Source organism: Ovis aries, chromosome 6, assembly GCF_016772045.2.
Source record: "Ovis aries strain OAR_USU_Benz2616 breed Rambouillet chromosome 6, ARS-UI_Ramb_v3.0, whole genome shotgun sequence".
NCBI classification, from domain to species: domain Eukaryota; kingdom Metazoa; phylum Chordata; class Mammalia; order Artiodactyla; family Bovidae; genus Ovis; species Ovis aries.
This window is the reverse complement of record NC_056059.1, coordinates 106,937,633-106,951,048: the sequence shown is the minus strand read 5'-3', so window position 1 is coordinate 106,951,048 and position 13,416 is coordinate 106,937,633.

Here is a 13,416-nt window from a genome sequence, read left to right as displayed (position 1 = left end):
CCTCTTAATTAGCTTTTATTTTTCCAGCACTTAAAATTCATTCGGATGTTAACACTGCAGTGAGTGATAAGAGAGATTTTTAAACCCTGGGTGATTATGAGCATGAACTAAGAGTCCAGTTCCTCCAGAGACTAATGATTAGTAACCGGTAGTGAGTGTCATGGATCCCAGCTCCTCAAAAAAATTATTTTCCATAATAACTGGTTATTCAATTGAAAAAATATCTCTCTTAAATATTTAATGGCGGGGAAGACTAAACTATGATATCTTAGAATTGATGGGACATTTTGAGATCAACTAGAAGACAGTGTTTCCAGCTCTTTCCTGAAGAACAAAGACTTCCTTGGAAGGTCTGACGTTCAGGGTAAGAATTTGACAGAGCAGTTTGGATTTCTAGCTCCCATTTTCATTTTTACTTGGATTAGTCTTGATTTCATTTGGTAAAAGTGTAGTAAAGTATTGTGTGGGATGATATCTCATTGTAGCTTTTATCTGCAGTCTTTGATGACCTGTGATGGTGAGCACCTTTCCATATACTGGTTAGCTATTTGTATGTATTCTTTAAAGAAATGTCTATTCAGATTCTTTGTAGATTTAAAATCAAGTTATTTGAGTTTGGGGTGGGGGCTATTGTGTTGTTTAAGTTCCTTTTATACTAGTGAAATAAGCCAGACTCAGAAAAAAAAATACTGCATGATCTCACTTATATGTAGAATGTAGAGGGTCAATGGAGAAGGCAATGGCACCCCACTCCAGTACTCTTGCCTGGAAAATCCCATGGATGGAGGAGCCTGGTAGGCTGCAGTCCATGGGGTCACTAAGAGCTGGACACAACTGAACGACCTCACTTTCATTTTTCACTTTCATGCATTGGAGAAGGAAATGGCAGCCCACTCCAGTGTTCTTGCCTGGAGAACCCCAGGGACGGGGGAGCCTGGTGGGCTGCCGTCTATGGGGTCGCACAGAGTCGGACACGACTGAAGTGACTTAGCAGCAGCAGGAGAGGGTCAAACCCGTAGAAGTAGAGAATAGAACAGTGATTACAAGGGACGTGGTAATGGAGGGTTCAGAAGATATTGGCCAAAGGGTTCCAAATTTCAGTTACACCAGATGAATACAGGGTCAAATGATGTACAACAGAATGAATATAGTTAATAATATTGTATTGAACACTTAACATTCGCTGAGGGGGTAGGCGTTAAGTGTTCTCTCCAAAAAGTTGATGGAGAGTGCTATGTGAGGTGATAGATATGCTAATAGCCTTAATTGTGATAATTATTTTGCAGTATATTCATATATCAAAGCATCAAGTTATAGACATTAAATGTATACAATTTTTATTTGCCATGGAACTCTCAGTAAGGCTGGGGGAAAATGTTCTGTGCAGTACTTTATTACTGTCGATAATGCGTTTCACATCTCAATAAAGGAGGGGGGTGGGTAACAAACTGTCCCAACTCTCTCACTTTATGAAGACAAGAAGTACAGCCTAGAAGACAATAGAGCTTAGGAGAAGCTGGAGAGGGAGTTTGCACTATATTGTATGGTTTGGGGCACATTTATGAATTATGGAAGTCTCTCTCTCCTGTCTCCTGTGTCTTTCTCTATCCTTTCTCTACCTGGGTCGACAAAAGTGAGAGAGGGTGAAGTTCTGACATTGCCATTCTTTCAAGGATGCCCATGATCTATGTGGAAGTTCCATGAAACATATATGACATTTCTTCCCATACTTTGAATGTGCTCTCTCTGTACTCACTTTCTTCCTAGGATCTTTGCCCTCTGCTAGCTCTCATACATAGTCCATTGGAGTCTGAGGAGTGGGAAAAGTCCCTGCATGGGGCTGTAGGATCTCCAGTCTCCTGGAAGGAAGGATCTTTCTCTTCCACCCTTGCTGATCAAATGTCACCACAATTATCTGGCTGCTGGAAATAGCTCTGGCATTTTTTGACACTGTTTGGCTCTGGAGTTCCTGTCTGATGAATTTCTGCTTCACTCTTTCAGCCTCTTCTTCTCTGGGCACTGTGCTTCATTTTCTCTAGAGCTGAAAGAACAGTTGTATTTCAGCTTCTTGTCCTGGACAAACTCACCTTTCAAACAAAACCAAACCTCTTTTTTCTGTTGTTGAGCCTTTAGTGAGTTAAAACGGGCTGTTTCTCTGTTTTTCTCTGTCACGAAGTTGTCCACACAGGCTGGTATCTCAGTCCTAACAAATTTCTATGCACATTACGTCACTTTAGTCATGTCTGACTCTTTACGACCCTATGGACTGTAGGCCACCAGGCTCTTCCGTCCATAGGTATTCTCCAGGCAAGAACACTGGAGTGGGTTGCCATGTGCTCCTCCAGGGGATCTTTGGACCCATGAATCAGACCTCAGTCTCTTACATCTCTTGCATTGGCAGGTGGGTTCTTTCCCACCAGCACCACCTGGGAAGTCCAACGAGTCTCTACAGCATCTTCCAATTTTGTGCCATTCACAGATTTCATGAAAAGGCCATTGTCTCCCCTTTCTGGGCCATTAGCAGAGAGATGATCCTGTCTGGAAATTGAAGCCTCCTCCCAGATGTAGACTTGGTCATGCACCTCCCCTTTTGGTACACATTTCCCCAGGCTCTTTTCAACCCATGGGCTCAGAAATGATTACTCTAAGGGTGGAAAAGAGACCAGTGTTTGAATTCTTTCAGATGTACCAGGGGCCGTAGAAAGGACAAGGGTTTTGGGGTCTCTCCAAATCAACTCCTGGTTGGCCCTGACCTCACTGTGTGACTGTGTCATAGAACATTGAAGGCTCCCAGACTCTGAAAAGGAAACTGGAGCTACTGACAATGCCTTCCAAGAATTTTTGTGAAGACTAAGGTGCGTGAGCCAGTACATGAAACACCTAACAATGGTCTGCTTTATACCAGGGATTCAACAAAAGTTGACAGTTGATTCTTTCATCCCAACAATGTATATTAAGGATTTGTAACTGCTGCTGCCTGCGGCCAGCCTGTGTTCCCTGACCTTGACTATCTCAGCAACTCACCAGCCCAGGGTCTATGACCTACATTTCCTTCAAAGAGCTTTCTTGCACCACGGAGCTTATCTTGCTGTCCAAAGGACAAGCAGATGGACCAAGGAAGGAATGCCCACCAGGCAGCTGCTTTTAACCCATGAACAAAGGCATCCAGGCAAAAATCCTCCCGCTTCTCAACCCTTGTTTGGATAATTCCAAGGTGCCTTTTCCACACTGGCTCTAGATTCCTTGAAACACATCCAATTTCCAGTTTTCCATAATGATAACTGGCTTCACAGTACCCCCTTTACCATTTGTCCTCTCACCCCTGATCTAAGATAGTTTAAGATCACACAGTCTAAGAACCATTCCTAGGGCAGCATGAAGTACTTGATGAAACACCAGTTCCTCCTCTACCTCTTCTCTAGTCCATTTAAGTGTTTGGACTTGGGCCAGGCGACTGCTTAGTGGTTTGCACCTATAGTAGGATTTTGCATCTATTAAATGACTAGAAGCACCTTTTAAGATTTTTTGGTCACATATGAGAAAATGTGATTGGCTTCTACACACTAGGAAAAACACTTAAGAGCTTTGTCATTATTAAAGTCATAGTCTGTATACTTATTGATTACCTATTGATTTTCTGTCTTAAATATTGCTCAGCAGGGAATTGTCCCCAAGGGTAGACTAATATGGGAAGAATAAGGGTGGTAAGTAGTGGGTGAGAGATGGGGGTAGAGATTTTCCACGCCAGAAGTGATAAGAGGAGATGGAAAGTCGGTGGTGGGGTGGGGGGTGGTGGTGGTCATCCTTAGGGGTAGGGTCATCATGGAAAGATGGAGCCCAGAGTCAACACCGTGGGACAGGGATCAGAAGAAGGTTGGGGATTAGTGAGGCGGTTCTAGGAGGATTCCAAGACTTTACAGTTTGCCTTTCAGTGCCACCAAGGTTTACACCTTTACAAGAGCCATCAATACTGAGTGGTAACTATGACCTGGGCAGCAGAGAGCAAGTTGGCCTGTGGGAGGAGAATCAAGACAGACAGCCTCCTCCAGATTCAGAAAACAGGACAACGGTGTTACAACCCATCCTCTGCTCAGCGTGTGAGCATCTCTGCCCTTGAATTCCACCAGTTTCACACAGCTGCCTCCCCTTTCTGTCATTATGGCTTCACTGCTGACTTAACTCCCTTCTCAACACAGGTATCACCCCTGTTTCTGTGCCAGCTCATCCATTGTTGGCTGACCTGGAGCAGAAAATAGGTTGCTTAATAAATGGTCCCAGCAGCAGTACAATATGGTCTATTTCTAGGTCAGCTGTACCTGGTGGGGAGGAAACAATGGCCTTGTGGATAAAAGGAAATGTGCTACCTATTAGGAGTGTCATCCCTTAGATGGTTAATTAACCAGAGACCTGAGAGCCCAACTCAGAGAGCATCCTCTGAAGATGAAAGGGAAGTGGTGGGACTACAGCAAGCTGTAGGGGATAACCTTGGATGTTCTGTAAAGAGCTGGTCACGCAGAAGGCTTCGTGGAGAGTGACTGATGTCGCATTTATACAGTACAGAGCATTGTACTTTCTCACTGCTGTGGGCCTTTTGGGGAGGAGCTGTTTAATCCACTAGGACATTCAATCAAGTCCTTTTGAAAGTTTCCTGTCCTCCATGTTCCCTTTATCCAAGCAGGTCACCTTCCTCGAGTCCCTGCCCAGGTAGCCAGTGCCACATAATAATAGTCTGGGTGCCCTGTGTACCTCAGCAACTCCCCTTGACCTCCCTGTCTTGATTCTTCACATATTTTACTTCCTGACTATTTCTGAGTCTTGACACTTTCTGACTGTACTATTCACAAAATCCACTATGTATTGGGCATTTTCTATAAATAAGTACTCAGTAAACATTAGCTATTACTTCTGTTATTAACTGTTAGTTTTATTTTATAGTTATAGAATAATGCTTTCAAATGCATAATAGTAAAAAATACATTATATTATTATAACTATATATTTATATAAATTTAGATATACAACTTATAAACTATAAATATTGTAAATATAATTATTCATGCATTATCATTGATTAATGCTATTGTTGATAACTACTGTCATTATTATTTTAACTTATCACCATATTCATATCCATGTTATTTTATGTGAATGCTCCATCCTATGATGCATATGAAATTAGTCTCATTTTATGAATGGGAAAATTGAGATTTAAGAAGATACAATGATTGTCCCGTGGTGACACAGCTCATAGTAACTGGTGGAACAAGAATTACATTAAATCTCATGACTCACAAATCCACTTTCTTTCTCACTCTCTTCTTATCCCCGCTCCCCTTTCCTTTTCTTTTTCATGTACAATAACACACTTGAAATCCCAACTTGGATCTGCGATTTCCCTGAGGAAGGAACAGTAACTAAGAATCCAGATCATGGGAGGTGATCAGAAATCCTGTAACATCAACCTTCCAGAGAGGAAAGCCCAGCTCCTAAAACCAAGATGGGCAGTGAGCCCTTCTGCATCTGGTCCAGGGGTTATCAGCCTTGGCACTATGACATTTGGGGCTGACCTGGGTACTGTAGGATGTTGAGCAGCAGCCTTGACCATTACCCACTAGACAACAGTAGCACTTACCCAGAATTGTGAAAACCAAAACTTCTCCAGACATTGCGGAACATCCCTCATGGAGGAAATTCACCTTCAGTTGTGGATGACTCATCTAAGTTAACTGGAGGAAATCCAGGAGGAAATGGTGAAAAATAGCATTGAGTAAAAGTGACAAAATGATGAAAAATGATGTTAAATAAAAGAATCTTCTGATGCTGAAGTTGAAGCTCTGATAGTTTGGCCATCTGATGTGAAGAGCCAACTCATTGGAAAAGACCCTGATGCTGGGAAAGATTGAAGGCAAAGGGGGAAGTGGGCAGCAGAGGATGAGATGGTTAGATAGCATTACCGACTCAATGGGCACGAATTTGAGCAAACTCTGGGAGACAGTGAAGGACAGAGGAGCCTGGTGTGCTGCAGTCCATGGGGTTACAAAGAGTTGGACATGACTTAGTGACTGAGAAGAACAACAAAGGCATCTTCAAAGGAAGGACTATGGAAAGCTTGCTGCTTGGCAAGATTGTAGAATTCAGTGTTGGAAGAATTTAGCTGGGCTCTAGCTTTGCCCTGATGCCTGCACTTGATCAACTCCATGTGGACAAGGCAGTCTGACTCTCATTCTGAGTACCTTCAGCGGGGTAAATGAGGTGTCATGGACTGGATGTTGGTGTCCTTCCAAAATTCACACGTTGAAGCCCAAACCTCTGAAGTCCCAGTATGATGGTATTTGGAAACTGAACCTCAAGAAGTAATTAAGATTTAGAGATCATGAAAGTTGAGGTCTTTATGATGGGATTAACACTCTTATAAGAATAGCATCAGAGAGTTTGTTCTCTTCCTATTGGCCATGTGAAGACACAGCTAGAAGGAAGCTGTCTGTAAGCCAGGAAAAGTGTTCTCACCAGAGCTCACCCATGCTGGTCCCCTGATCTCAGACTTTCAGCCTCCATAATTGTGAAAAAATACGTTTTTTGTTTAAGCTGAATAATCTATGTCATTTTGTTATGGTAGCTAGAGTAAACTAATACATAATCATTCTGCTTATGGCTCTGGACTTTCTAAGGGAATTAACTGAAGTAAATTGGAAAACTGTAAAGTGGCATAATGTAGTCACTTTTGTTGACAGTTATTAGTTTCAAGAACATTTAGCAATTGACTGCTTATGAAGTTTAAGCAAGGTCTGGTCCTACTGGACCCATTTTGCTGAAGAAATCATATAACTGTAATTAACGCATTGCAGTTATGGCATAGAAGCCTGCTAAAAACTTGAATTTAGTGTACACTTAATGAGTTCCTTTCATCATTTTATAGTGAGTGAACAAGTCAGACTCATAACTTGCCCTCATAGAGCTTACATTAAGGTACATGTACAAACCTGACTTATAAGATTGAGTCAATACAAATAATGAACAGAATAAAAGCATAGATTTTTTTATTACAATTTTTAAATGCTCTGTGGGAGAAATTCAGAACTTCATCACAGCACGTACTAGTGGAAATCTCTTAAAAAGCAGAAACACCCTTACTGGTATCCACAGTTAATGACTGAGTTGCCTAAAAAGACTTTCGTCTTAAATAATTAGCAATATTAGCGTTATTCCCCAAGTTGTGTCCAACTCTTTGCGATCCCATGGACTGTCTGGTAGCACAGCTGGTAAAGAATCCACCTGCAATGCAGGAGACCCCGGTTCGATTCCTGGGTTGGGAAGATCCCCTGGAGAAAGGAATGGCTATGCATTCTAGTATTCTGGCATGGATAATTCCATAGACTGTATAGTCCATGGGGTTGCAAAGAGTCGGACACAATTGAGCAGCTTTCACTTTCATGGACAGACTGTAGCTTGCCAGGATCCTCTGTCCATGGAATTCTTCAGGCAAGAATACTAGGGTGGGTAGTGGTTCCCTTCTCCAGGGGATCTTCCCAATCCAGGGATCAAACCTGGGTCTCCTGCATTGCAGGCAGATTCTTTACCAGCTAAGCCACCAAGGAAGCCAGTATGCACTATTAGAGGCGATAAAATAAAGCAATGAATCATGACGTCATTTAGTGTTTTCCTGAAAATTGCTAAACTCCTTTTTTCCATACTCAGTGCATGAAACCAGAAGCAGAACTGAGCAAGTACTTGTCCTTTTGCTGCTGCCAGCACTACACAGTGCTGGCCAAGGAAGGGCTCAGTGGGAGGGATTGGAGCAAAACAGAATACGCATCTCAAAGAACATTTATTCAGAGACAAGTATGAAATATCCAGCATGTGTCAGGCACGGTGCTGGTTGGCAGAGTACCTAACTCTTATATGCATGAGTTTCTGGTTTACAAAACCTGTCCCACTCATAATCTCATTCATTTCTCATTTGCTTATCAAATGAAATAAGCTCTAAAGCAAATAGAAGTTTTTATTCTCACTGAATAAATAAGAAAGCCAGGGTATAAGGAGAATCAATGATATGTTCATCATCAGTATCTGGTAAGGGGAAGAGGAGATTCACATGCAGCTTAGTTTTGGGCACCATACAATGGGCTTTCATTGTACCATGTGAGGCCACATCCCATCAACACACACTTCCCTCAAGCATACTAGTAATCATGCAACATTGTAGCCCTGTGTGATGTCTTTAACTTGATAGGCACATTTGATGACCACTAAAATCCATTTGCTAAACTGTCCTGGTCAAATAAAATCCATTTGCTAAACTGTCCTGGTCAAATCTTTTCTAAATCATACAGTCAAAATTACTCCTTGTTTCATCTCCATTAAATTTCAGTTCAGTTCATTTGCTTAGGTGTGTCTGACTCTTTGCAACCACATAGAATGCAGTACACCAAGCTCCCGGAGCTTTCTCAAACTCATGTCCATCAAGTCGGTGATGCCATCCAACCATCTCATCCTCTGTCGTCCCCTTCTCCTGCCTTCAGTCTTTCCCAGCATCAGGGTCTTTGCCAATGAGTCAGTTCTTCGCATCAGGTGGCCAAAGTATTGGAGCTTCAGCTTCAGCATCAGTCCTTCCAATGAATATTCAAGACTGACTTCCTTTAGGATGGACTGGTTTGATCTCCTTGCACTCTCAAGAGTCTTTGCCAACACCACAGTTCAAAAGCATTAATCCTTTGGTGCTCAACTGTCTTTATAGTCCAACTCTTTTTTTTCACCTTGATTCAATTTACTTTTATTCAGCAAAATAGGTACATGTAGGATCTACTTCATATGTGAGCAAAAGTGCAAAAGGTGGAATGTATTGGGCTTTTTGAGTATTGAGAGGGCACTCACTTTGGCAGAGTGAGCAGTGTGTTTTAGGAGATAGGATCAGAAGAATAGAAGATGGATTCACACTGTTAGATGGACCAGTGATTTCATAATATATCATTCTGTTTGAGTTCCCATAACAAAATGCCACACACTGGGTGGCTTAAACAGCAGAAATGTATTATTGCACAGTTTTAGGGACTAGAAGTTCCAGATATTGGTCTGCCAGGGTCAGTCATTGGTGAAGGTTCTCTTCTTGGCTTGCTAATGGCCGTCCTCTCACTCGTCCTTACCTCGCCTTCCTCCTACCTGCTGTCTAAGAGAAGAGAGCTCCCTAGTGTCTCATCTTATGAAGACACATACTAAGGGATCAAAGTTTCTTTTGACCGCATTTAACCTTATTATTTCCTTGAAGGACCTATCTCCAAATGCAGTCATACAGGAAATTAGAGAGTCAACATAAATATGTTTTTTGGGGAGAATGCAAACATCTCATCTCACACACGCTAATAAAGTAATGCTCAAAATTCTCCAACCCAGGCTTCAACCATACATGAACTGTGAACTTTCAGATGTTCAAACTAGTTTTAGAAAAGGCAGAGGAACCAGAGATCAAATTGCCAACATCCGCTGGACCATAGAAAAAGCAAGAGAGTTCCAGAAAAACATCTACTTGTTCTTTATTGACTATACCAAGGCCTTTGACTGTGTGGATCACAATAAACTGTGGAAAATTCTGAGAGAGATAGGAATACCAGACCACCTGACTTGCCTCTTGAGAAATCTGTATGCAGGTCAGGAAGCAACAGTTAGAACTGAACATGGAACAACAGACTGGTTCTAAATAGGAAAGGGAGTATGTCAAGGCTGTATATTGTCATCCTGCTTATTTAACTTCTATGCAGAGTACATCATGAGAAACGCTGGACTGGAAGAAACACAAGCTGGAATCAAGATTGCCGGGAGAAATCTCAATAACCTCAGATATGCAGATGACACTACCCTTATGGCAGAAAGTGAAGAGGAGCTAAAAAGCCTCTTGATGAAAGTGAAAGGGAAGGGAAAGGGAAGTCGCTCAGTCATGTCCAATTCTTAGTGACCCCATGGACTGCAGCCTACCAGCCTCCTCCATCCATGGGATTTTCCAGGCAAGAGTACTGGAGTGGGGTGCCATTGCCTCCTGAAAGAGGAGAGTGAAAAAGTTGGCTTAAAGCTCAATATTCAGAAAACGAAGATCATGGCATCCGGTCCCATCACTTCATGGGAAATAGATGGGAAACAGTGGAAACAGTGTCAGACTTTATCTTCTTGGGCTCCCAAATCACTGCAGATGGTGACTGCAGCCATGAAATTAAAAGACACTTACTCCTTGGAAGAAAAGTTATGACCAACCTAGATAGCATATTCAAAAGCAGAGACATTACTTTGCCGACTAAGGTCTGTCTAGTCAAGGCTATGGTTTTTCCAGTAGTCATGTATGGATGTGAGAGTTGGACTGTGAAGAAAGCTGAGCACCGAAGAATTGATGCTTCTGAACTGTGGTGTTGAAGAAGACTCTTGAGAGTCCCTTTGACTGTAAGGAAATCCAACAAGTCCATTCTGAAGGAGATCAACCCTGGGATTTCTTTGGAAGGAATGATGTTAGAGCTGAAACTCCAGTACTTTGGCTGCCTTATGAGAAGAGTTGACTCATTGGAAAAGACTTTGAGGCTGGGAGGGATTGGGGGCAGGAGGAGAAGGGGACGACAGAGGATGAGATGGCTGGATGGCATCATTGACTCAATAGACACGAATCTGAGTGAACTCTGGGAGTTGGTGATAGACAGGGAGGCCTGGCGTGCTGTGATTCATGGGGTCGCAAAGAGTCGGACACGACTGAGCAACTGAATTGACCTGAACTGAACAAATATTTACTGAATGTCATCCATGTTCAGTTCAGTTCAGTTCATTTTACTCAGTCATGTCTGACTCTTTGAGATCCCATGGATTACGGCACACCAGGGTTCCCTGTCCATCCAGCTCCTGGACTTTGCTCAAACTAACGTCCTTCAAGTCAGTGATGCCATCCAACCGTCTCATTCTCTGTCGTCCCCTTCTTCTCCTGCTTTCAATCTTTCCCAGCATCAGGGTCTTTTAAAATGAGTCAGTTGTTCACACCAGGTGACCAAAATATTAGAGTTTCAGCTTCAGCATCAGTCCTCCCAATGAATATTCAGGACTGATTTCTTTTAGGATTGACTGGTTTGATCTCCTTGTAGTCCAAGGGACTCTCAATAGTCTTTTCCAACACCACAGATCAAAATCATCAATTCTTCGGAGCTCAAATTTCTTTATAGTCTATCTCTCACATCCATACATGGCTACTGGAAAAATCATAGCTTTGACTAGATGGGCCTTTGTCAGCAAAGTAATATCCCTGCTTTTTAATATGCTGTCTAGTTGGGTCATAACTTTTCTTCCAAGGAGCAAGCGTCTTTAATTTCATGGCTGCAGTCACCATCTACAGTGATTTTGGAGCCCAAGAAAATAAAGCCATTCATGTGCAAGATACAAATTTAGGCACTGGAAATTTAGAAGTGAACAGAAGGAATAAAATATATGCTTTGCTGGAGCTAACATTATACTGGAGAGACTGGTATTAAACAAGCAAATAGGTATATGGTAAGGCTTCAGACTGGGAGTGTATGATAGGAAGAAAATTCAAATGAGGTAAATGATCAGAAAGTTGTGAAGAAAGTGCCACTTTAGAACACATGCTTGGGGAGGACTCTCTCGAGATGGGACATTTGAGGAAAGAACTGAGCAAAACTTTGAGTTCCATCAACTCCCCTTTAATCTCAGTAGTACACAAAGCCTGATGGTAGATCCTTGTCATAAATGTAATTAACAAATGAAGAAACAGAGCAGAATCACAGCATCCCACATAAAGTGCTCTTTCACTTTTTTCATTTTTATTGGAGTATGATCGATATACAATGTTGCATTAGTTCCTGCTGTACAGTAAAGTGGATATCGACTCTTCACTCTCAGCTATTTGTAAGGCCTCCACAGACAACCACTTTGCCATTTTGCATTTATTTTTCTTAGGGATAGTTTTCATCACCGCCACCTGTACAATGTTATGAACCTCTGGCCATAGTTCTTCACGCATTCTGTCTACCAGATCCTATATTTTACATCTATTTATCACCTCCACTACATAATCATAAGGGATTTGATTTAGGTCATACCTGAATGGTCTAGTGGTTTTTCCTACTGTATTCAATTTAAGCCTGAATATTGCAGTAAGGAGCTGATGATCTGAGCCACAGACAGCTCCAGGTCTTTTTTTTATGACTGTATAGAGTGTCTCCATCTTCACATGCAAAGAATATAATGACTGATCATGATATTGACCATCTGGAGATGTCCATGTGTACAGTCATCTCTTGTGTTACTGGAAGACGGTGCTTGTTATGACCAATGTGTTCTCTGGGCAAAACTGTGCTAACCTTTGCCCTGCTTCATTCTGTACTCCAAGGCCAAACTTGTCTATTACTCCAGGTATCTCTTGACTTCCCACTTTTGCATTCCAATCCCCCATGATGAAAAGGATATCTTTTTTTTTTTTATGTTAGTTCTAAAAGATTTTGTAAGTCTCCATAGACCTACAGCTTCAACTTCAGCTTCTTTGGTGTTAGCAGTTGGGGTATAGTCTTGAATTACTGTGGTGTTGAAGATTTGCCTTGGGGATGAACTAAGATCATTCTGTCAGTTTTGAGATTGTATCCAAATAGTGTATTGTGGACTCTTTTTGTTGACTATGAGGGTTACTCAATTTCTTCTAAGGGATTCTTGCCCACAGTAGTAGATATAAAGATCATCTGAATTAAACACACTCATTCTGGTCCATTTTAGTTATTTTCCCATATAGATTATTACAGAGAATTGAGTAGAGTTCCCCATGTTATACAGTAGATTCTTATTAATTATATGCTTATATGTAATAGTGTTACATGTTAACCCTAATCTCCCATATATCTCTCTCCCGCCCACTTCCCCCTCTGCCCAACTCTGGTAACAATAAGGCACTTTTTTTTTTTTTATGAAGTGCATACTGAAAACTCTTTCTCTGTCCATTGTATGCTCTTCCTCTGTCTGAGCACCACCCCGCTCTGAAATCAGTTATCTCAGATTCACAGAATATACAACTGCAGAAAAAATGCGATATTAGGAATCGAAAGATCTCTCTGAAGGAGAAGCTATCCCCTGCTATTCACAAATAGTAATTGTCTCCATATGCAAAATCTCCACCTTGTGGTCATCCAACCCGTGTTTGATCTTGATGCCAAGTGAGAAACTCACCACCCCGAGAGGAGTCAATCGTGCTGGTTAACTTTCTCTTCATCGGTCATAGGTCTGTCCTCTGTGCCAGACTGGACAAATGTATCCCCTCTTCTTCCACCTGTTGGACTTACATTCTCATCCAGGCAAAGGACACTCAGCTTCTCCTTAGGTATATTGGTATAGCATTGCTTTCTGTTTTGACTGGCTTCCTCTGGAACCATCCACACTCCTTGACTGATCTAC